This window comes from Aegilops tauschii, chromosome 4, assembly GCF_002575655.3.
Source record: "Aegilops tauschii subsp. strangulata cultivar AL8/78 chromosome 4, Aet v6.0, whole genome shotgun sequence".
Lineage (NCBI taxonomy): Eukaryota > Viridiplantae > Streptophyta > Magnoliopsida > Poales > Poaceae > Aegilops > Aegilops tauschii.
In genome coordinates, this window is record NC_053038.3 from 168,056,835 (window position 1) to 168,082,056 (window position 25,222).

A 25,222-nucleotide genomic window follows, 5' to 3' on the forward strand; every position below is an offset into this window, starting at 1 on the left:
GTGCGTCAGTATCTCTCCACTAACAGTGCAAAAAGCACCTTCCTGCGTAATTCTGGGTTGGTTGTCAAGGTAACCTCGTCCAAATCGCCTACTGAACAAAATCTTCCTGCTAGACAGAGTGATATATCTGTGCTCCAGACACAAGTCCAATCCCTAATGGACGTTGTTTCGAAAACAAGAATAGTGGTTGAGAAATGTCGTCAAGATATGAATGGTTTTGAAACCAGACTATCAGACATTCGCTTCGTTGTTCAAGAGCAATGACGGAAAAAAGGTGGAGATCGTGCTGCTCCATCAGATTCTACAGCCTGAAACATTAGCACTCAGGACAAATGATCTGTGCTTCTATACATATGATGGTGCTTTTATCTGGAAGGACTGTAAACTTTATGCCAACAGGCCTTTTGTTGTATGGTTGGAATTTATTTTGTTGTGATACAACATTTATGATGCTGCCTCAGGCTGCAGTAATTACGACGCTATTTTTGTATAGTGTAGGTTTATCTTAGTAATGTATTCGGCCGAAAGCTTCGTAGAAGCCCAACATGCCAACATTCGTCGGGCCCATTCCAATTGGGCTAAAAACGATTACGGGCCGAAATTGGCATGTAGCCCACTAAAAATATCTGGGCCTAAATCAACATAAGCTTTCATATTGTTCTAGTAGGCCTGTGCCCATAGTGGGCCTTTAACAGGCCTAAACATAATTTGGGCCCTCAGTAAAAATAGGCCGTTTACAGGTGTAAATATCTCGAGCCCATAAAAAACATGGGCCTTTAATAGACCAGAAGTGAGATTGGGCCCTGATTGTGCCAAATAACCCACTGGACTTAGCAGGCCGAAATGGTGGCCCATTTACGATGCGGATCGTTGACAGGCCGAAATTCGGACGGGCCGTAAATGCGCCGACCTAATACACGGGCCCTTAACAGGCCGGAACTTCGGTCGGGCTAGATTATCGTCATTTTTATATGGGCCATTAATGGGCCCGATATGACGTTGGGCCACATATGGCCCATGGTTTCCGTCCGGCGTTAACAGGCCAAAAATGACAACAGGCCGAAAGTGGCCCAAAGCTATAGTGGGCCTCTAACAGGCCGAATGTCAGACATGGCCGAATATGACCCAAATCCTTCACGGTCGTTTATGGGCCGAAAGTTTTGATGGCCTGTAAATGGGCAAAAATGAAGCCAGACCTTTAACAGGCCAGAAATACACCGGGCCGTAATTCGGCCCAATTACTTAGCGGACTGTTAACGGGCCAGAAGTGACCATGGGCCGCGTTGATGACAAGTTTAGGACAGGCTGTTGACGGGCCGATTTGACAGAGAATGTTTGGCCTTTAGCTGGGCCGCCCATTATGGTCTGCAGAATCTTGTGGGCCTTTAGTTGACGGTCCACGTGTCAGTCACCCTTGACGAAAGCACTTCTGTGACGCGCGATTTATCATCATGGAAGTGGACACTTCCGTGATGATAATTTTGGCAATGTCATGGAACACTTCTACGACAGCACAGGAAAGACTATCTTGATTCTGTCATAAATTTGTCATGGATGTACATGCATGACAGAAAACGCGACCTACTGTGACAAACATGTATCATCATCGAAGTGTATTTTTTTGTAGTGAGCGGGGTTTAACTGTGCCTCGATGGATGCTGTTTTTGTAGGGTCCGTTGGGTGGACTTGGAATTTGACAATTTCATCCGCTGGTTTAAAAGAGGTGGACTTGGATCTTTTGTCGAGTATCACGTCGTCCCTGTCCACTTTGGAGCGCAGTGCAGTTAATACCTCGGCCGCGAGGGCTTCGGATAATGCCTCGAGGGCCAGTGCGGCTGTTTATTTTTCGGTGTGGAGTGCTATGTCCGGATCACTAGCTAGAGTGATGATTCCATTGGGCTCGGGCATTTTGAGCTTCATGTACCCGTAATGGGGTATGGCTTGGAAGATCGTGAATGCCTCCCGCCCTAGAAGGGCGTGGTATCCACTACTGAACGAGGCCACTTGGAATGTAATTTCTTCGGACCTATAATTCTCCGGCGTGCCGAATACCACATCTAGTGTGATTTTCCCAGAGCATCGTGCCTCCCGACTACGGATGATTCCTCTGAAGGTCGTACTGCTTTGCTCAATGCGGTTTCTGTCTATTTCCATTTTTTGAAGAGTCTCCTCATAAATGGGGTTTAATCCGCTGCCGCCGTCCATGAGCACTTTAGTAAGCCGAAAGCCGTCCACAATTGGACTAAGGACCAAGGCGGCTGGTGCTCGCGCTGTTCGGAATTTAGGTTCATCACTCGCATTGAAGGTGATAGCCGTGTCGCTCCATTGATTTTTGTTGCCATGTGGCAGACTTCGGCAAGGCTGCGGAGTGCTCGCTTACACCTATTATTTGAGGCGAAGGTCTCGAAGACTGTCAATACTGTATTGTTGTTATCCACGGGGTGGTGCTCTGCGGTATTTTAAGTGAGGAGATACTCACCGCTCATGGCCACCTGCCGGAGTACCCAACATGCTCTAAGGCTGTGTGTTGGTATGGTATCCACTGTACTGTGAATTTTGCATGGCCCATTAAGCCATCCCTCCAATACGGTTCCACGCCCTGTAGTGGGCTTTTGCTTCTTTTTAATTGAGTCAGGCGACTTATGACAGTGCACCCTTTTAGTTCGGACTGGGGGTTTTGTCAGAGCCGGATTATCCCAAAATTTTGTTTGGGTTTTCCAGGCGCTTTCCCTCGCACAGTACTTCCGTACTATCGCCGCTAGGTCAGCGAAGTGTGCTATGTCACGGCGACTTATGGCGATGAGGATTCCCTTGTCCATGCAATTATTGCAAAAGAATGAAATTGCGTCTTCCTCGTGACAGTCCTTGACCTTGTTCATTACAAGGAGGAATCTGGCCCAATAGTGATGTACTGTCTCCTGGGGCTCTTGCCTAATGTGGGAAAGATCGTTTATATCTGGGTGGGTGGGTGGATTTAAGTCTGAACCTTGACCCGATCTGAGACCCGGGGCGGAGGAGTTTCCGATCTTGGAAGTTCGGGCTCCGGGATGTTGCCGAGTGGGTCTGGCTCGCTGCCTGATTCTAGGTTCAGGGTTTGGGCGATGTCCTCCCGTAGACGGGTATCCGGCTTGGAGAGCTTGGGAATCTGGACATAGTTTGTCCTCAAGATAGAGGAAGAATCGCCGCATTGCTCCTCCACCACCGCTATCTGATGGGTGACCGGCGGAGAGTTTTCTCCCTTGGTCGGGTTTAAGCCCAATCCGATCATACTCCGTAGCGACTCGCAAAGCGGCGATGCGATCCAAGAGCTCGTTCAAAGAGGAGAGCTCTGTTGGATTCATCCGCTCAGTAAGTTCCGAGCCGATGTGGAGGATGTTTTCGATGACCTGAGAAGTCATCGTCGGCGCAGTGGCCGAACGGGCGGTCATGACGAAGCCGCCTAGTCGGAGAGTTTGGCCTACAGCCAGGGCTCCCCCAGAGGTGATGTTGTCCCTGACAACGAGACGAGCCATCCTTCCTTATGATGATGGCATAGTGGAACTCTCAATGAAAGCACCAATGTCGGTGTCAAAACCGGTGGATCTCGGGTAGGGGGTCCCGAATTGTGCGTCTAAGGCGGATGGTAACAGGAGGCAGGGGACACGATGTTTACCCAGGTTCGGGCCCTCTCGATGGAGGTAATACGATACTTCCTGCTTGATTGATCTTGATGATATGAGTATTACAAGAGTTGATCTACCATGAGATCGTAGAGGCTAAACCCTAGAAGCTAGCCTATGGTATGATTGTTGTTGTCCTACGGAGTAAACCCTCCGGTTTATATAGACACCGGAGGGGGCTAGGGTTACACAGAGTCGGTTACAAGGGAGGAGATCTACATATCCGTATTGCCAAGCTTGCCTTCCACGCCAAGGAGAGTCCCATCCGGACACGGGACGAAGTCTTCAATCTTGTATCTTCATAGTCCAACAGTCCGGCAAAAGGATATAGTCCGGCTGTCCGAGGACCCCCTAATCCAGGACTCCCTCAGCGGGCGCCGTGGGGGACGTGACGGGCGCAGGCGGCGCTATCGTCATTCCCCATGTGGCCGAAGCAGGAGCGGAAGACGCCGGGGAGGGCGGCATCAACAGCATCCCGACGGTCGTGTTCCACAAGGCGCGGGTGGGGAGAATGATCAGTCTCCACCTCCCCACCGCATTGGAGGGCGCAGCTGCAGCAACAACGCCCGCTCTAGTGCGAGTCACGATCTGCCAACTATCCCTGTTACAGGCATAGCTACGGGGCACGCGCCTTCCCGAGAGCAGGGTAACCAAGACGAAGCGCCAGACGGGGTCGTCAACCCCGAGGCGCATCCTTCTCACCACCATACCGCCATGGCGACTGGCTCGCAATGACGAGAACATGGCGCCGCCACAACCGGTACCGTTAGGAGTCGAGCGACGTCACGATCTGCGTCGTCATCTATGCCAAGCACTACTTCGGAAGCTATGGCGCGAGCCCAGATCCTGCTGAGATTTCTGCCAGCGGCCGACCAAATGGATGATTGGAGAGCCACCATTCACAGTTTGATCTGTTTTGCTGAAACGGAAGGATCACAGCAGGCAGGCCCGCCACGGTGCCCGCAAGCAACAACCACGCCCTGGGCCGCTGACCGTGTTGAGGCAGCCACTCCAGGGGTGCAATCCCCTCCACGATAGCCAACATAGAGGCTGCAACCAGAACCGCGCGACCAAGAGCCCGACGAGGCATCAATGGCTTCGTCTGATCCTCAAGCCCATCGAGACCAACGGCAGGTCCTGGAAGATCGGCGGAGAGAGGACGAGCTCGCCACTATAGAAAGGCGCCGCGAAACCCGCCGGCAATCTAACAGGCGCAATGGCCTAGACGTCGACAAACCCACGCCAGTGAAGGTAGGTACTTGCCTTTCGAGGTTGGGTGCCCTACCTTCACTCGCGAGCTGCGGCAAGTATGTTGGCCATCTGCCCGTGTTTTCAAGCCAGAAATACTAGAAAAGTATGATGGAAGACTGAACCCGGTAGACTTCTTGAGCATCTACACAATCATTGTTCAAGCCGCCGGCGGAAGAGATGAGAAGGTGTTCGCCAACTACTTCCCTTTGGCACTCAAGCCAAACGTGAGGTCATGGCTGATGCACCTGCTGGAGAATTCCATTTCGTCCTGGGCTGACATGTGCAATGAGTTTGTTGGTGCCTTCACGGGAGACCTTCAAGAACCAGGACGGCCCAACGATTTGCAGCTCCTTCCACAAAAGGAAGGGGAGAGCTTGCGGAAGTACATGCAGAGGTTTAGCCGAGTGCACAGGAACATTCCAGATATCCACCCGGCAGCTGTGATTACCGCGTTCCAGTCCAACATACGCAACAGGAGGATACGTTCCAAGAAGAATGCCTGGTTGCCCAAGACTATGAATGAGCTATACACCTTGGCAGATAAATGTGCCCGTACAGAGGAAGGGAGGCAGATCCCCGGAGAAGAGGACGACATTGAAGTTGACTCAGAAGATGACGACGATGCCACTAACCTAAAGAGGAAGAATAAAAAGTGGAGCAAGAAACTTAAGGAAAAGGCAGTACTAGCTATTGAGTGTTCTGGCACTCCTAGTACCGGCAAGAAGGCCAAGACCGAAGCCCCCTGCAAGGAAGTTGTTGTGTGCACTGATTGCCGGGAGGCTGCGGCAGCCGAAAAGGCTGGGAAGGTTGATAGACCATACTGCAAGATCCACCGGAACAAGGGCCATGATCTCCAAGAGTGTCACCAAGTTGAGCAACTTGTCAATAAGCAGAAAGCTGAGTACGAGAAGCGTGACAAGGAAAGAGACCAAGAAGGTGCTGGCGGGAAGGGCCAAGGCGGCAGAGAAGGCCGCCGCGACAAGATTCCTCGGCATCAAGAGAAACCTGCTAGAGGCCGTGAGAAGAAGGAAGGTGATGACATAAGTGATGAAGGGGATGAAGAGGAAACCAGTGAGCAAGAGATCTAGAAAGCCACTGAGGCCCTATGCATTGACGAAGGCGCATCTTTGCACTCCTCTCACTGCCAGCTTAAACAGTGGGCGCGTGAGGTCAATGCCGCAGAGCCAGCGGAAGATTCTCGTAAACCACTCAAATGGTCCCACATGCCCATCATCTTTGACGAAGAGGATCACCCTGACCGCACTACCGCGGTAGGGTGCTTGCCATTGTTGGTTTCACCAACAATCTGCAACCTCAAGGTCACAAAGATGTTGGTTGACGGCGAGGCAGGGTTGAATGTAATTTGCCGTAAGGTAATCAGCAAATTGCAAATATCAGATGAAGAGCTCAAGGTTACTGGCATGTTTTAAGGAATCAACCCCGGCAGGAGTTGTCCTAAGGGAAAGATCACACTGCCTGTGACATTTGGAGGAGAATTGAACTACCGGACCGAAAAGATTGTGTTCGACGTGGTCGAGCTTCCTTTGTCATACAATGGGATCCTTGGTCATCCAGCTCTAGAAAAGTTCATGGTGGCATCCCACTATGCCTATAATACTCTGAAGATGCCAGGACCAATGGGCGTCATCTCCATCCCGTCAGACAAGAAGGATGCAATCATATGTGTGGATAAGATGTACCGGGATGCAGTCGCTGCCGAGGCCGTAGAACCTGCAGTTCGCACCAAGGAAAACAAGAAAGGAAGGAAAGATAATAGGGATGCCGGCAAAGAATCTAGGAAGCACGCCTCTCCGGAGTGTGCAGCGCCCATCGACAATTTTCCGGAGAGTTCCACTAGCAAGAGATTGAAAGTTGCCTCTTCTGTTGTAAAGAAGTTCCCGGCAGGGCTGGGTGGCGCTGGTGGTACGGTCACCATCAGCTCCACCCTCGATGACAAATAGGAAAGCGCGCTCGTTGCCTTCCTGCGGGCGAATATGGATGTGTTTGCTTGGCAACCATTTGACATCCCCGGCGTTCCCAGGGAGGTAATCGAGCACCACCTTGTTGTCCGCCCTCACGCTCGGCCCATCAAGTAGAAGGTCAAAAAACAAGCTTTGGAACGACAACAATTCATTGTCAAAGAGATAAAGAAATAGGAAGTGGCTGGTTTGGTCAGAGGAGTGTTGCATCCAACGTGGTTGGCGAATCCGCTGGTGGTGCGCAAGGTGAATGGGAAATGGAGGCTTTGCATAGACTTCACAGACCTGAACAAGGCATGCCTTCTCTCTCTCTGCCCACCCATTGTTGAGCTCCATCGCCCAAGTTCTCATCCTTTCCCCCTCAAGAAAGCACTCCAGTCATGTTCGGATCTGGAGCGCAGGGCAAGTGGATGGTCTCCTCCGTCAAGGAGAAGGACATCACCAAGCTCCGGGAGGCGGGGTACTTAGCCCAGGAAATCACCCACCGGCTTCCAGCCTAGGGGCAGATCATCCCCACCCCAGAGCCCCATGAGAGGGTGGTATTCATCCCTCACTTCATCCGCGGATTGGGATTCCCTCTTCACCCATTTGTCCGCGGACTCATGTTCTACTATAGGGTGGATTTCCATGATCTGGCCCTCAACTCCTTCCTCAACATCTCGGCATTCATTGTCGTGTGCGAGGCCTTCCTCCGCATCCCACCTCACTTCGGATTGTGGCTAAAGATATTCAATGTGAAGTCGAAGGTGGTGGGTGGCCAAGACGCGGAATGCGGAGGCGCCATGGTGAGCAAGATGCCCAATGTCACATGGCCCAAAGGTACCTTCGCGGAGACCGTCAAAGGGTGGCAACAACAGTGGTTCTACATCACAGAGCCTCGCGACGCCACCTGGGTCGTGGCTCCCGAATTCTAGTCCAGAGCCCCGATGTGGCTCACCTCCTGGCTAGAGAAGGGTTTGAACTAGTCTTTGTTAGACGAGCTGACAGCGCTTCAGACGCGTATTAGGAGCATGGTTGACAAGAACATTAAGCTCGTCAATGTGATCCAGGTGATGCTAGTTCGCCGGATCCTTCCATGCCAAAGCCGGACTTGCCATTTGTGGGAGTTCGATCCAGCCGAGCACCAGACCCTGCAATAGTTCTTCCGAACTACACATGAAGACATTTGCAATGTGCTCTTTAAGGCCAACGAGACGTGGCCGAAGACAACCGAGTACCGCGGGCACAACCTAGCCCATCCCGCTTGTTTGGTAAGTCTTTTGTGTTTCAAGGTGTATCCTTTACTCGTTCACTCAAGGAAGACGTCTAAGCTTCCCCATTTCTTTTTCAGGGATGGAAAAAGAGGGTGGAGCGGATTTAATGTCCGGCTCCGCTGCCCGAAGAACCAGCTATCCCGCTTCTAACGAAGATGCTGGTTCCAGTGCCCTACCAGGCACCGGAGAAAAAGGCCAAGGAGACCATAAGTGGCCTCCGTCATAACGGTGCTTAGGACGCGACGTCCGAAGACGCCGAGACCCACTCTGCCCCCACCGAGGACGATGAGGAGGAGGAGGAAAGCGATTCTCCCCCAGAGGGAGGGAGAAAGAAGAGGACGGCCTCCACGCGTCTGGAGGCCGAAGCATCCAAGAAAGGGAAAGCTTCCCTCACGGACAACTCCGCAATGGACACCGACAACAGCTCGGAGTGGCGCCCCCGGGATAAGCCCCTGGCTGAATCATAAGTGCTCAAAGGCGCTAACACCCTCGTATGTCCAACTCCTTTACTTCGTAGTTTTAACATGTTGAATCATGCAATGTAGTCCAGCCCACGACAGCTCCCAGCGATCCTCATCGAGGGATTCGGTAGGTTCGAAGGTGATGGACAGCGAGTCGCCACAGGCAGCTTCCTCTCCCAAGGCCAAGGCCGACGCCAAGGTGTTGTCCCAAAGGACCTTCCCATGCCAGGGAGAGGTTCAGGAGGCCATCAGGGTGGCGCCAGAGGGTGACCCCTCGGCTACCAGACACATGGGGGAACCAGTCCCCCGGAGACTGGCGATGGGGGCCATATCCAGTTCGGCCCCCAGCCGGATATCATTTCGGAGTCCAATACGGCTCCGGAATCAGGCAAGCAGGTTCATTTGGAAGGAGGAGGTGCGCCTGTTCCGCTGATGTCCTCTGTCCATCCAGAGGCACCGGATAATCTGGTGGAAGCGCTGCAAGGTGCTTCCATTGTTGAGGAACACCGTATCCTTATGGGTATGGTGGTTGAGAGTGTTCTGTTCGTTAAAAGCGGACTGATGGAAGCCTGCACCAGCCTTCTGACAGGCTTTGAGGTATGTGACGCCATTTATGTAAGAATAATGCCATAGTATAGACAGGAGCCCCTTATACTCTGTCTGGTGTTCGGAAACAAAAGCCGGACTGAGGATCAAATAATTTCCGCAGGAGACTAACCATACATGTCTATGTGAAATAAGCAGGCGTCGTTGCTGGCTGCGACCTCTCATGCTGTCGAAGTCTCCAGACTGTAGCAGAGGCTGGAGCAGGCAAAGGAGGAGCTTGGCCAACAAGAAGGCAGCTGGAGGATAAGCAAGGTATATGATGACTTTGTGTAGATCTAGAAAGGATTGAGGATTTATGTTGACTATAGCGCCATGGTATTTGTAGGAGCGGCGACTGAAGTGGAAACCCTCAAGTAGGCACTGGACGAGGCCCAAAAGAAAGTGGCAAAGGAGCAAGCTGCCCATGAAAAACACGAGGCCAGGGTTGATGAGGTCTAGCTGGAGCTCCAGGACGCCGTCAAGAAATGCGAGTCCTTGGAGCGCAATATTGCGGATCAAGAGACTGAACTCGCCAAGGCTCGCCAAAGCGCACAAGATGCCCGGGTTGAACCTAGGGCGCCCTCCAGGAGATCCAAGAGGCCAAGAAGATCGCGGCGGGTAAGGCCTTCATTATGCAGAGCAAATATGTGGAGAAGAGGTATCTCTTCCTAACCCGGATTTGGCGTTCTATGGCCTACCGAAGCCATACCCAGCAGCTACTTGAGGCTCGTGAAGCGGCTGGTCAATGCCTACCCTCGACTTGATGTCAAAGCGGTCGGTCTGCATCAATGGTGTGCGGATGGCCTTCGCCCATGTCAAGGTGTAGTGGGCGAAGATGAACGTCGTCAAGCTCGCGACCGAGGGACCGCCCGCTGGCAAGGAGCACCGCATGCCCGAGCGGTATTTTGATGATGTCCTGGAGGGATCCCGCACTGTAGCGGAGCAATGTGCTAAGGACATTATTTTTGAATGAATCATTCATGTTATCCTGTCATGTATGGTGAAACAAAGCTGATATGTAGTATAATGCTTGTTATTATTAAAATTTTACCTCCTGTGCGGCCATTTTGTTAAATCTGAGAGTTGGCCAGTCGTCGGCTTCAGCCCCCACGTAGGTAGTACGGGGGTGTTCGGGATGGAATTTAAACACTCTTGATCCAAAAGTTTGGTCCTTGAAGGAGGTGTTTAGCACAACGAACCAGGCAATCAGACTATTTGGCTTTATCACCCTCACTTAGCCATAGGAGTTTGACAAATAAAAAATATAGGCGCAACCCCTGGTTGGTATTTAATCCGAACTAGGGTGCTGTAGACACCTGATCGGGTAAAGGCCGATCCGTCGCACAAGGCGGAGAAAATCGCAAAAGATTTTGAACCTCCGAATAGCTGACCAGCTCTTGCCACATCATGACAGTCAGTTTTCGGCTTTCTCTAGTGAGGTGTTTGCTCGGATGAACCAAAAACACAATCGCAGTAGTTCTCCCTTTAATACCCTAGCCGATAGAGCAGAATGTAAGGTAGTAAGCACAGGAGCCGGGCAACCCAACTATTGACCAAAGACATGATTCGGAACCAATGCATACAATGCTGAATTTGGAGTGCCGAACTGTACTGTAAGAGTGTTCGGACTTTGTTGCCATAGTATGGAGCGCAATGAAGCCCCTGGCGGATTTAAGCGTACCAGAGTGTACGTGTGCAATCGATAAGAGTAACGAAATAAAATGAATTTGTAAGCTAGTGTCACATAAGTTGGGCCGCAAACAGTTCTCATTAATTAATACATGCGATGAGCAACCTGGCTATTTAACATGCCAAGATCAAGGGGGAGCTGCGTGCGGGTCCTGAAAACAGGTAGGATGATCGTCGAAGACAACATCTAGAGATTCCTCCGCACGTATATGCTGCTTGCCGCTTTGGTATATCCATCCTTCGAAAGGACCGATGATCAGGCCGTCGGGAGGGGCCTGTCGAAAGGAAACCTGAAAAGGGGAAAAGGAAAAATGAAAGTATGTGTGTCCAGGGAAGGTCGAGTTGTATTATGGACCACAGTCTGGTTATGCCTCCGTCTCTGCCCATGGTATTTCGAGTGCGTAGTTATGTACACGCGGTACGTATACCGCCATTTGGTCAGGACTGAGATGGGGGCCGAATTATTAGTCTAACTCCTGACGAGCCGGACTGTCATGCGGTGGAGTAGTCCGGAACCGTATGACAGTGTCCGGGAGCTTGGCCGCTGAATTAAAATTCTGCCTTAAAAGGCCGCTCTGTACTTCCGCTGCCAAGGCCACGGTGTGCTCCTCGGTACGAAGGGAGTGCTCCGTGTTTCCATTGACTGTTATGACACCACGTGGTCCGGGCATCTTGAGCTTGAGATAAGCATATTGTGGCACCGCATTAAATTGAGCGAATGCGGTTTGTCCGAGCAGTGCATGATAGCCACTGCGGAAGGGGACGATATCGAAGATCAACTCTTCCCTTCGGAAATTGTCCAGGGATCCGAAGACAACCTCTAGTGTAATTGAGCATGTACATCGGGCCTCTACACCTGGTATGACTCCTTTAAAGGTAGTTTTGGTGAGCTTGATCCTTGATGGATCAAGGCCCATTTTGCGCACTGTATCCTGATAGAGCAGGTTGAGGCCGCTGCCACCGTCCATAAGGACTCGTTTGAGGTGGAATCCATCGATTATTGGGTCAAGGACCAGTGTGGCTGAACCACCATGGCGGATACTAGTCGGATGGTCCCTGCGATCGAAAGTGACCGGGCAGGACGACCATGGGTTGAATTTTGGGGTGACTGGCTCTATCGCATAGACGTCCCTGAGCGCGCGCTTGCGCTCCCTCTTGGGGATATGGGTAACGTATATCATGTTGACCGTTTTAACCTGAGGGGGAAACTTCTTTTGTCCCCCTGTGTTCGGTGGACGGGGCTCCTCGTCGCCGTCCTCACTTTGCGACCCCTTCTCCTTATTTTCGGTGTTTATCTTGCCAGCCTGCTTAAAGATCCAACAGCTTCTGTTGGTATGATTGGCTGGCTTATCAGGGGTGCCATGTATCTGGCATGGACGATCGAGAATACGGTCTAAGCTGGTTGAGGCCGGATTGTTCCTTTTGAACGGCTTCTTCCGATGGCCGGACTAGGAGCCACTGAATCCGGCGTTGACTGCCGTGTCATCGGTATTATCCCCGTTGCTTCGATGCTTGTGTCTGTTGCGTCGGGGCTTACCGGCTATTTCTGGCTTTAGAAGTTCCAGGTTCACTTGCATTGTTATTGCTATGGGCTAGCCAGCTATCTTCGCCCGCACAAAAGCGGGTCATAAGCGCCATGAGGGCTGCCATGGACTTTGGCTTTTCTTGGCCGAGGTGTCGGGTGAGCCACTCGTCGCGGATGCTATGTTAAAGGCCGCTAGGGCTTCGGCATCCGAACAGTCGATGATCTGGTTCTTTTTAGTTAAGAACCTAGTCCAGAATTTCCTAGCTGACTCTCCGGGCTGTTGAACTATGTAACTTAGGTCATCGCATCCGGTGGTCGGACATATGTACCTTGGAAGTTATCGCAGAAGGCGTCTTCCAGGTCCTCCCAGCTGCCAATGGAATTTTCGAGCAGGCTGTTCAACTAGTGTCGAGCTGGCCCCTTGAGCTTTAGTGGGAGGTATTTGATGGCATGAAGATCATCACCACGGGCCATATGAATGTGGAGAAGAAATCCTCGATCCATACCGCGGGGTCTGTTGTCCCATCATATGATTCGATGTTCGCTGGTATAAACCCTTCTGGGAATTCATGCTCCATTACTTTATCAGTGAAGCAAAGGGGGTGTGCGGCGCCTCTATATTGGGCCACGTCGCGACGTAGCTCGAATGGAGTCCGTCTGCGGTTTTTGGCCCGGGCGTGATTACGCTTGTCGCATCCGGCCAGATAGCCGTCGTCGCGTGTCGGGGCATGCCCACGCGATCCGTAGATCGATCTGGTCTGTCCTGCTCTACTGTCCAGGTCCTGCCGCATGCCATATGTATAATCCCGAGCAGTTATGTCTCTACCTTTAAGGCGAGGTATTATGTGCTGGTGTTCGGCTTGAGTTGCCGCTTTGTCCCGGCCACGTGGTGGTCAGTCTGCCACATTACGCGTTGATGGTACGGGCTCCAGTGCCTCATCATCAAATTGAGGTAACAATTTGCGCTTCAGGTAACTTTTGGTCGGGCGCTCAAGGCCGTATTCCTCGGCTGCCAGGACGTTGGTCCATCTATCATTGAGCAGATCTTGATCAGCTTGAAGCTGTTGCTGCTTCTTTTTCAGGCTCCTTGCAGTGGCGATTAGCCGGCGCTTAAAGCGCTCCTACTCAAGAGGTTCCTCAGGCACGATAAAGTCTTCGACCCCGAGGCTCACCTCATCCTCGAAGAGTGGGAGATAATTACTATCCTCCGAGTCTTTGTTTGCAGCCTGTTCCTCAGGGCTGACCTGCCCATCTTCCCGATCGTCATGTTCGGCAGTTGGCTCGTCGGGGTTTTCTCTGTCTTCGGTACTGTCCGGAGTGTTATTGTCTCCAGTGCCGGTATTGCTGTCTTTTCTACGGCATGATTTAGAGCGGTGCCACTGACGCTGGTGCTTTGGCTGTATCACAGGAGGTTTATCCTGAACTGGGTCTTCTTTGTCATCGTCGTTATCCTTTGTGGGTGTATCCACCATGTACACGTCATATGAAGAGGTGGCCGTCCAGCGTCCAGTAAACAGCGGGTTTTGGGCCTGCTCATCTTCGGCATCGTCGTCCGTACCGTCGATGTCTTGGGAGCCGTAATCGAGCATGTCGGTTAAGTCCTCGACAGTGGCTATGAAGTGGGTGGTGGGTGGGACATAAAATTCCCTGCTCTCAGCCCCTAGTCCGGGATGGGCATAGTTCGGACGTTGCTCCTCTGTAATGACAAGGGATCGCATTAAGTCCAGAGCCTCACTTAAAGGCGAGGTTTGTCTAGAGGGAAGAGAGTCCGCGGAGTACGGCGGGAGGGGGAATCCTCGGCCGAACTCACACGGTGCTGACTCCGAGGGTTCGGGGCCAGTGTCCGGAGAAGGGTCTGACTTTGTGATGGTTGCCAGCAACGCCACTTCATTCGGCTCTCCCGTACTGGGTTTAGTGACCGCAGACAGTCCGGCGGGCTCAAGAAGTCCGTCTTCGGGCATGGTGATGCGCTCCGGATCTAAGGCCAGAGCGGAAGTTGGGGTCGTGAATCCTTGGAAGATCAAGTCTCCCCGGACGTCAGCGACGTAGTCCAGGTTTCCAAAACTAATCTGGTGACCTGGGGCATAGCTGTCGGTCTGCTCCAGATGGCCAAGCGAGTTGGCCCGCAGTGTGAAGCCGCCGAACACGAAGATCTGGCCGGGGAGAAAAACTCCCCCCGGACAACATTGTTGTAGCTGATTGATGGGGCCATCGAACCTCTTGGTGACGACGCAGTGGAACTCTCAATGAAAGCACCAATGTCGGTGTCAAAACCAGTGGATCTCGGGTAGGGGGTCCTGAACTATGCTTCTAAGGTCGATGGTAACATGAGACAGGGGACACGATGTTTACCCAGGTTCGGGCCCTCTCTATGGAGGCAATACCCTACTTCTTGCTTGATTGATCTTGATGAATATGAGTATTACAAGAGTTGATCTACCACGAGATCATAATGGCTAAAACCCTAGAAGTCTAGCATGTATGATTGTGATCGCCTCTACGGACTAAACCCTCGAGTTTATACAGACACCGGAGGGGACTAGGGTTGTACAAAGTCGGTTATAGAGAAAGGAATCTTCATATCCGAACGCCAAGCTTGCCATCCACGCCAAGGAATGTCCCATCCGGACACGGGTGAGAGTCTTTGGTCTTGTATCTTCACGGCCCATTAGTCCCACCCATGTCTAACAGGCCGAACGCCCGAGGACCCCTTAATCCAGGACTCCCTCAACAGCAACATATGGTAAGCCAGTGTGTTTTAGTACATGTGAAATGTAATGCGTATGGGCTGCTTTCTTGGCTTGTGCCCTCAACCTGTAATCCTACATAATTACAAATAGTTCAGTTGTCTGCTTTGCTGTATTGCTTGATTCGAATGCTTGTTTGTTACTTTTTAGGCTATTCCTGAGTTGGCCAATATGTCAGCAGTGCCTACTGTACTATCGTAAAGAAATGCATGCCTAGTTCATTTGAGTCCTTAACTTTTCCTATGAACTTCATCACAAGACTGTCTTCGTAGTTTATATGAGGCCACACTGTTAAGTGCTTTCTCATATTATTTCAACTCCTTAGATGCCTTGGCAACTTAAATATAGCGGTGATACACTCCCTTTCAAGTAGGGATGTCAACTCGGTCCCGTTTAATCCCGATTAAACTCCACTAGTGGTATGATAGTTCAAAAGATTTTTTTGTTTTTTGAGGAAAATGAACTAGGGAGCTAGCAAAAACTAACTAGATGGGACTGGCGGATGTCGTTTATTTGCCACTTACATTCCTAGTTTCATCTCGCCATTTCAATTTCTTTTCGGCTGATGCTGCTTCGAACCATTTAAATGTAGCTTGCCATGCTCGGCAATAATTCGTATGTCGTTTACCACATAAGCATACTGCCTAGATCATGTCATAACTATCCCTTACTTATGTCCAGCGGAAACCTTTCAGGATCTCGTTCACACTAGGACACAATGTACAACCCCATAATCTATTTGTGGAAGCAGTGCACCATCCATGTTACTAGATGGTAGCAGTTCAGAGGCAACACCGACGAGAGCAGTCTGAGCATAGATATTATAGTTCTTGAGGCTCTAGTAGAGGCAGAAAGAGATGGTGTCACTGCCATGAATGAGGTAATCTTGATCTTGATGCTGGAAATTATGCAATTAGCTACACGCATTATGCAAGCAACCCAAGAATTGGAGGAGGTAAGAATGTTGCATTTGAAGATGGAGGTGGTCCTGCTGTTTCTGCTATTTGAAGCCCAGGGTAATCCCAGTTCTTCTTTAGATACCAGTTGAAAATGTCATTAGATTATTGTACTTGCATGTTGTGTCATGTCTATGAATGGATTATGTTGTAAGACCCCCTATGTTGTCCATGTGTTGTAATGATCCAAATTTTTTAGGCGAGGTAATCCTCAACACTTGTATGATTGACATAAGGTGAACCGTTTTTCGTGTGAGCATATTGTATTGGATGAAATAACTGTTTGACTCAAAGTGTATCCAACCTACTAAATTCGAAGATCACAGCATTTCTAAATCATAATCATATATAAAGGTGGAATAAATCTTTTTCGTGGTTTTGAAGACAAAACATAGAATTATCTGTGGATATTCGTAATCGTATACAAATTGGTTTTGAATTTAGTTGCCAGGGCCCAGTGCAAACATGAATGCTAATTCTCCCAAGTTTTGAACAAAGCAGCTAAACACCCATTATCATTTGTGGGATGCCCGAAGCAAGTGTTTGTGAGATGGAAATTACTGTCTACCCCTGACACTTCACATCCTTATCGACCGGATTTACACTTCTGTCGATAGGGGAAGACTAGTAACTTCAATCAGACGTGATACCACCGCCTCTGAGCCCATTCAGACACGGTGGGCACCAAACGTGGGCGGCAAAACACATTTGATTCAAACTCGTCCGAAAGACATGTGTCTCTCCCTCTATTTCCCCATTCATACACGGTGGGCGGCAAGGCAAACTCTCCTCGTCCGAAATCGATGTAGGCAAATATTTTAAATAGGGGCAGATGAGTAACTTGCCTCAGACGTGACACAACCGCCCTACCTGTCTGCCCCATTCATACACCGTGGGTGCCAGCCGTGGGCGGCAAAACACCCTCTCCTCGCCCGAAATCACTGCCGGCAAATATTTGGGAGGTGCGAGATTACCGTCCTATCCCCAACCGACGTGATGTCTGAAAGTTTAAACGGGGGATAAGTTCGTAACTTTCCCACATTTCAGACAAGCGCGTCCCAAAGTTTGAGATCCCCCTCCCCCTCCATTTCCCCATTCATACACTGTCGGCGCCACAACAACCTCCCCACTACGGCCAGCCTCCTCCGTCTACCACCCCATCCTCCACCGTGCCGGAGCCGCTACCCCTACGCCGTCGTCCACTACAAGTGATGGACGTCTCTCATCCACGGCGCCGGACCAGGATCCTTTCATAGCGTCCTCTCCCTTCATCGGCGCCGTCGTCCACCTTGCCATTGCCGCTCCTACGACCGCCTCGTCCACGGCAATATGATTTATCCCCCGACCTGGTCGTCTGCCGTGTAAAGTCTTCTGCCCTACCGACGAAAGCCATCGCACCCACATCACCCTCAACGTATCAGCAGGGGCCTACACGGCGTCACAAGAGAGGTGGTACTCTTCCATATGTGCTTAAGTTATTGATCTCACCCGGAAAATAGATCGTAAATTGTTTACTGTACTTTTCTTGTCCATACCAAACTGTAGTGGCTAGTTGAAAGCAAACATTGGTTGCAAAGTAGCTTTGTCCGGTTTGCACCTTCAGATCCGCCATGGCACAGTCACTATACTCATAAAGCTTATTGTTTCGCCCCTTTATATTCACTACCATCATCGTAGGTGCTTCGTGTCATGCTAGCACTGCTCCTCAAGACCTCAACCCATCAAGCGAAACAACATGCCACTCATAATTCCAAAGCTTAGGTGTTGAAATACGAATCTCATATGATGCTCATATTACTAAAACAGAGAATGTTTAATTGGTCACCTAATGTTCCTATATTCGTTTCGAAAAGCATGTGCGCCACCCACTGGTCCAGCTAGTTCCACTTTCCTGATTTTACTCTTGATGCTTAGGGTTTTCCCCTTTTATCTACTCCACTATGACCTGCGTAGGTGCTTTCTGTCATACTAGCATTACTCCACCCTTCAAGCTAAACAACACAACACTTAGAATTCCAAAGCTTAGTTGTTCAAATATGATTGTGATATGATACTGATATTAGTTAACAGACACATTTAATTGGTTAGCTAAAGGTCCCACTTGAGTCTCCAAATGCATGTCGCGACATATAGAGAGACAGCAGAATTGCATTTCTTTGTCACTTGTTGACTGTACTTTCTTGTCCATACCAAATCTTAGTTGTTATTTCAAAGCAAACATCGGTTGCTAACTACCCTTTGCATGGTTTGCAGCTGCAGATCTGCCATCCCACTGCCACGGTCAACACTATACTCATCATGCTTACGGTTTCCCCATTTTGTGATGACCACGATCAGCCTACGTGGTTCGTGTCGTAATAGCACTGCTGCACCCATCGAGCTAAACAAGCTTAGTTGTACAAATTAAAATATGATATTATGCTGATATTAGTAAAACAGAGAGATGTTTAATTGGTCAGCTAAATGTTCCTACTTTAGTTTCGAAATGCTTGTGAGCCACATATGGAGAGACCAGAAGGAATAGTATTTCTCTGTGCGCTCTGGTTCATCATGGGTGGGCAACCGACAATGTATAGAAAGACTAGTAATACCTTCAATCTGCTTGCTCTTCTGCTCTCTTCTTTAAGATGATCATCTTCTCTTCTTTAATAAGTATGTACCTTGTTGGGAAGAGTAGCAGAGACATTTGTGGTCGACTAGTTAGGTAAAGTTGTTCTCCCTTAGTATATTATGAATCTATCAGGCCAGGTCGACTTGTTCTTCTTTACTATATGTTGAAGCTGTCATCTGCGAAGTGTCATCACTTCTGGAGCTCTCATATTTTGAGTAGTAGGCCACATTATATTAATGCACACACCAAATTACAGCATGCATGTCATCTCTCAGAAGAATTGCAGAGATAGCACAAAGGCGTTTACTGGGAGGCACTATTGGATTAGAATCACTTCTGCATTACAAAGATAATCTCACATGTTTTTATGTTTTCATGCATGTCAGGTGTTGAACATTATGAAAATGAATATGAGAATGGGCGCACGAGAGGAATATTGCGGAACAATCCAGTGGCTAACAAACTTGGCATGGTGGAGGATGGCCTGCCTTATTCATCCATCAAGGTGCTTGCTCTAACTTGGCAAGGTTGTATTGGTCCCCCATATTCTGCATCTGACCTCTTGCATTACTTCTACTTTGTTACACCATCTGCTTAGTTTAAGCATCATATATGAGTATATGCCATACCTATCCATTTTCTGTACCTATTCCATGTGTCGTCATACTACGTTTTTCCAGTCAAATGTTGTTCTTTGGTAATAGATGTCCAAAAGGAAGAGGGTGAGTGCAGATCCTCAAGGAGTACAAACTAGGTTTTTGGAAAAGGTAGTGATACATGTTGAATCAGATAGACCAGCAGCCATAGAAAACACATGCCCAACTGCACCACACTTTACCTCTACTGCACTGGCCAAACCCCTATTAGAACTGCTGAGAGCCCAGCGTCAGGTACTGTCTATGATATAAATTCAAAATTTGAACTCCTAAATTTCTGCATGTGCCTTACCTTCTCTCTTGGATGAAAACTAATTTTAGATGAATCTTCTTGCTCAAAGGATCATAGGATCTCACAACAATACTGGGCTCTGCATTGCTCTTGTCAGTACCTCTTGCCCTTTGTCAGCATACTTACACTCATTGCTGTTTGATTATGTAGCATCACTATAAATGTTCGCTTCTTTATCCTCCCTTTGCTTGAAATTATAAGATCTATATTTACCCTTAGATAAATGTAGAATTAACACAATGGTTATGAAGTTTTGGATTGCTCATGTAAGTACCTGTTGTATCGAATTAATTGTTGATCAATTGGATGTATTTAGAACTTAATAGTGCTAGATAGATCCATTTGAGCGACAAGTAATAACGAACGGGTGGTGGTATTACTGTACTTGGATCACGAGATAGTTGATTGTCTGGCATTACTCTACATCTTATCTGCCCTGCCCTCCACTTTCTCCAAATTATCATATCTACATTTACTCTTACCAAAATATTGAATAAAGCCAATGCCACTGCACACGTTGATGTCTGCATTCCTCTTGTCGGTACCTTTTTCCTTGTAACACTGTACTTAATTAATTGCTATTTGATTATGTATCATCAGTCTGCACCTCAGCTTCATTATCGTTTGTTTCTTCCAATATTATTTGATCTATATTTACTCTTTGCAAAATGTAGAATAATGGCAACGCTTATAAAGAAGTTTCTTTGGGGAATTTATTGAATTATCCGTCTATCAACATGGAGAAGGGCTTTGGCCAACCCGTGTTAACATGTAATGCAAATTCATCCTTCTCAAGCCTTCAAACTTTGTCCTAGTATAGATTTGGGTAGGCATCATTTCCTCCACTACCGTTTACTTTGTTGTTTACATCTGATTGGATGTTTGCAACAACTACCAGTTTTAAATTGTAGTTGTAAAAACATGTTCCTTATGCAGAACAGATCCACTTATTTGCTTCTATAATTGTGAAACCTGTTACGTGTCTCCTTGTTTCTCTTTCAGAGTCGTATCTCTTATGCCAGGCAGAACTTTAGGGAAGATAGTGAGCCAAACCATCTTGAAGAGAGCGAGATGACCCCAAGGTCCTATCTTGATGAAGACAGTGAGTTGAAGCTACTCACCGGCTGATATGAGACAACCTCTATGCAGTCGCTGCCTCAATTAGTTTGACTTCCTCAGTCTCAACTCAAAGCGGAAAGGCTTGCTTCAGGTCAGCTCCGACTTGAAGTCAAAGATGTAATGAAGATATCAGAGGACTGCCTTGCGCACTATGGTGCTATACAGCTAGGGATGGAGCATTAAGGTTGACACAACTGAGGTCTCATCATCTTGTTAGGCTGCTTGTGGGGCCCGTCCTGGCCAGACCTAGTGCCTTCTGAAGTACTCTCAGTTTTCTATATTCTTTTGTCGGCGCATTTATATGCACTGGTGGCGACCTTTGATGCCCAGTGTATGTAATCTTGCGGTCACGTTGCACTTTATTATCACCAGTAGTGAACATTGATTCCTAGTGGATGTAATATGTCGTAATTTCTCTATTGTATAGTCTAGGTTTATTCTTGGTCGGTATATTGTAATTTAGGTCGGAAGCTTTAGTGGATCTCAGTGTTGTTGGTCTTCAGGCCAGCCCGTTACTCATATGGGCCGAAACATGGGCCTATAATCATCTTGGGCCATTACCAGGTCTAAACCTATAGTAGGTTCCCGCCTTTAACAGTCCGAGTAAAGTTCTGGCCAGCTGGGGCAGAGAATACCATGGGCTTTAAATAGGCTAAAACCTAGATTGGGCTAGCGTTGAGCCGAAAAATTCACGGGTCAATACAGGCCGAAACTGCCTACGGCCCATGTTTGGCCCAAATAGGACGAGCAGTTAACAGACCAAAATATATCTCGGGCCTGTTTGGCCCAATTAAATTATGGGCTTTAAGCAGGCAAGTATCCACGCGGGCCATAGGCCCAAAAGTGTCATGGGCCATTATGAGAAGGGTTGTAAGCTGGCCGGATTCAACGCAGGTTGTAGTTAGGCCCATCTGTTACACGTGCCATTAATGGCCCGATAGGCCAGTTGGGTTGAAATTTATCCACGAAGACTACGAGCCGTTAAGAGGCCTAAAGTTACTTCGGACAAGAAATAGCCCAGTTTCTATATGGGCCGTTAAATGGCCTAAAGATAAACCGGGGCGACAACGTTCCAGATGCACCACGGGCCGTTAACAGGCCGAAAGTATTATCGGGCCGAACTGGTAAACGGGGATTTAACAGGCTGAAATACAAACATGTCTTAGAATGGGCCCAAAACAACAGTGGCCTGTTAACGGGCCTGATCCGATATGGGCCAAGACGGATGCGGCGGGAAGAAGTGGCATTTAGAAGTGTTGCTGACTTTACATTTTGGCCCAAAACATGACAGGTTGTGAACGGGCCTGATCTGGTATGGCCTCAATTTGACCCCAAACATGGTAGGCTGTTAACGGGCTAGCCCACTAGTGTCTGAAAGAACATGGTGGGCCTTTAGCTGGGCCGGCCTTTTCACCAGAATGGGCCTCTATTGGGTTGTGCCAGGTGTCGACCTATCATAGGCGCCTCCTCTCCAATTAGTGGATGCCATCCGTCCCAACGGTGAGCCAACACATGTTTCCTTCGGCCAATGAGTATCTTACACATGGAAAATTCCCTTTGGTCCGGGCTGTTAACGGGTTATCGGATCCAAAACCGGACTCGATAGCTTAACGGCAACCCGTTACGGTCGATGCCACGTGTCGGTCACCCTTGACAAAAGCACTTCTGTGACGCGCGATTTATCTTCATGGAAGTGGACACTTTCGTGATGATAATTTTGGTAATGTCATGGAACACTTCTACGACAACATTGGTATGACTATCTTCATTCTGACATAAAATCGTCATGGATCTACATGCATGACAGAAAACGTGACCTACTGTGACAAACACGTATCATCATGGAAGTGTCACAAGGTTGTTCTTCCCTTGTACCACTTCATCCTCAGCCCCTCGTGAGGCTAATCCACCACAAAGCAGGAGTAGGGTCTTACACCGCAAGGTGGCCTGAACCTGGGTAAACTGTCGTGTCCATCTTCTTCCTTGTTCAATGAGCTAGGACAAGAGGGTGATGAGTTGGTTGGCTGAAGAGGTTGAGTTCTTCGCACATGCGCCAGAGTTCGGACGTTTCTTGGGTCTGCGGAGCCCTGAATCCGACAACATAAGAACAGTTGGCATATGACTTACCAAGCTAGACGTGAAATTAGAGTGATGAGACTAACATTTTCTAAGGTACTCCCATTTCTTTCACATGCCGAAGAATTCGAGGTCAATGAGAGGATTATCATAGCCATCCTTATTAGATCCGGTACTTCAGTTATATAGAGTCTCCACCAAGATGCTATTAATGAGGCAAGTTAATAATGCATTGCATAAATTCTGAGTATATATTGAATAAGCTAGACTATCATACATGCATTATAGTCAAAATTCGGAAAGGTCCTCGCAATCTTCTTTGCAAATGACCCTTCTCTGTTCTGAAATTTTTTCAATTCAAAATTGACAGCTTGATCTTGCTTGTCATCATCACCATAATAAAAGGTCTCCACACAACTGATAAACCCTTATGTTATTGTTCCATCATTAAAAAATATTAGTATCGGCATAACTATAATGATGAGGACATCCCTAGTCTTTTACCATCCATTCCCATTTGATGATGTTGCTACACATCACATGTACAATGAAATTAGAATTGGACCAATTTCAAGAACACGTGCAAAACTACTAGAACTACAGGTGAATTCACTCTTAGTTGAGTCTGACATTTGTGTTAATGAGAATTTTATACTACCTAAGACTTTACATGTTTGTATGATCAGATTTGAAGAGAAGACAAGCTTCGCACACGAAGATGAAGAATTGCAGCACCAAGAAGGCCTACCGTTGTGTAGTATCAGCAAGTGCATGAGGGAGGAGAGGGAGGCAGGTGCACAACATAAAAGGAAGGAAAATTAGGATCAGACTCAGATTGACTGTCAGGAGGCCCGAAATTGGTATATGTGCAGAATTCTTGTCCATACTCCAAATAAGGCTTGTAAATACAATTTGGAAAGCTTGAGTCGTGTGCTTTCCAAGCTATATACCTGCAGCCCACGCTTCACAGTGACCGAGTCGCAGTCGTCAAAACAATACGGCGGTTGTTTCTGCTAGTTTTCCAGATAGAGTCATTTAAGTTAGGAAAGTTAGAGATATGCTTGATTTCGACCCAAACACTAGGTTGGACGTCCACGGGTCTTTATATACCCTTGTAATCGAGGCTTTTAGGGTTAGACCACGTTTTGATTAAACTCATACCATACTGAATTGCTTTAAGCATTCCTCTGTATTCATATTCCTAACTGGAGCTGCTCTGGCACCCTTGCCACTGACCATGCTGCCCAACTGAAGAAGCTTGTTGAAGACTTGGATGCTGCGTCTTCCGGCAACGCTGAGCTCGACCGGCAGGTGGCCAAACTGAACGAAGACCTTGTCGAGCGCACCAAAGAGGTGGAGGCACTAAGAGAAGAAGCACGACAGGCAAAGCTCCATCTGGCAGATGTACAGTCGTAGCTTTCCTCCAAGACCCAGAGCCTTGAGAGCGCCAATGGCAGCATCACAGACATGAAGGCGAGGATTGGCTCGCTGGAGCAGTCGGCGGAGTCCCTTGAATCCCGGTAGCAGTTGTTGTCCAAGCATTTGGAAACCGCCAAGCGTCTCCTACAAGATGCAGAGGACAAGTTGACGAATCAGGTCGATATGAGCAACCTCCGGATCAAGAGCCTGATTGATATTGCAGAACGCCTCAGTGCCTAAGCTACGGTGATGGGCTTGGACGGCCCAGTCTTCTCACCCAGCAAGCAGGAGGTCCCAGGCGTCAAGATAGGGCTCTTCTTCAACGAGCTGATTGAGAAGCTGAAAGTGCAAGAAGAGGGGCGGGCCAAGCGCTTTGCGAGCAAGTCTCAGAAGCTTGCCCGCAACGCCCTCTTCATGGTCTTGAGCAATATCGCCTGCCGCCACCCAGAGCTTGATCTTGACGATGGATTCAAGAAGCCGCCAGCGGGCGCTGACTTCGCAGCCACTGAGAAGAAAGCCGCTCCTCGTGCCGATAGGGTTCTTCGCGTTTAAGCTGTTCAACCTGGCCACAGGACCAAGTATCGGGACACCGTTGTTTCCACGGGGCCCTGTAATAAAACATGATATATATTTTGTGTTTAGTCAATTTATCTCCAGTGTTCGTGCGAAACTGATGCTTCTGGCTGAATCTTTAAATGCGTGTTTATCCCTTTGTACCCTATATGCTTGGGAGAAAGGAAAATGGCGTTGGTGAAGTGGCCGACGGCTCGCGCAAAGCTGGGCTGCTCGAGGGGTAGCAGCAGCGAGCCGGCGTTGGGCTGTTGGAGCAGTAGCATGGGCGAGCTCGACTCAGAGTGAGGCCCGAAGTGTTCTAGTGCACTGGCAACTTAGGAAGCGCACCGCAGCAGCGTTAGTGGCGTGAAGCGGCAGAGCAACATGGAGGC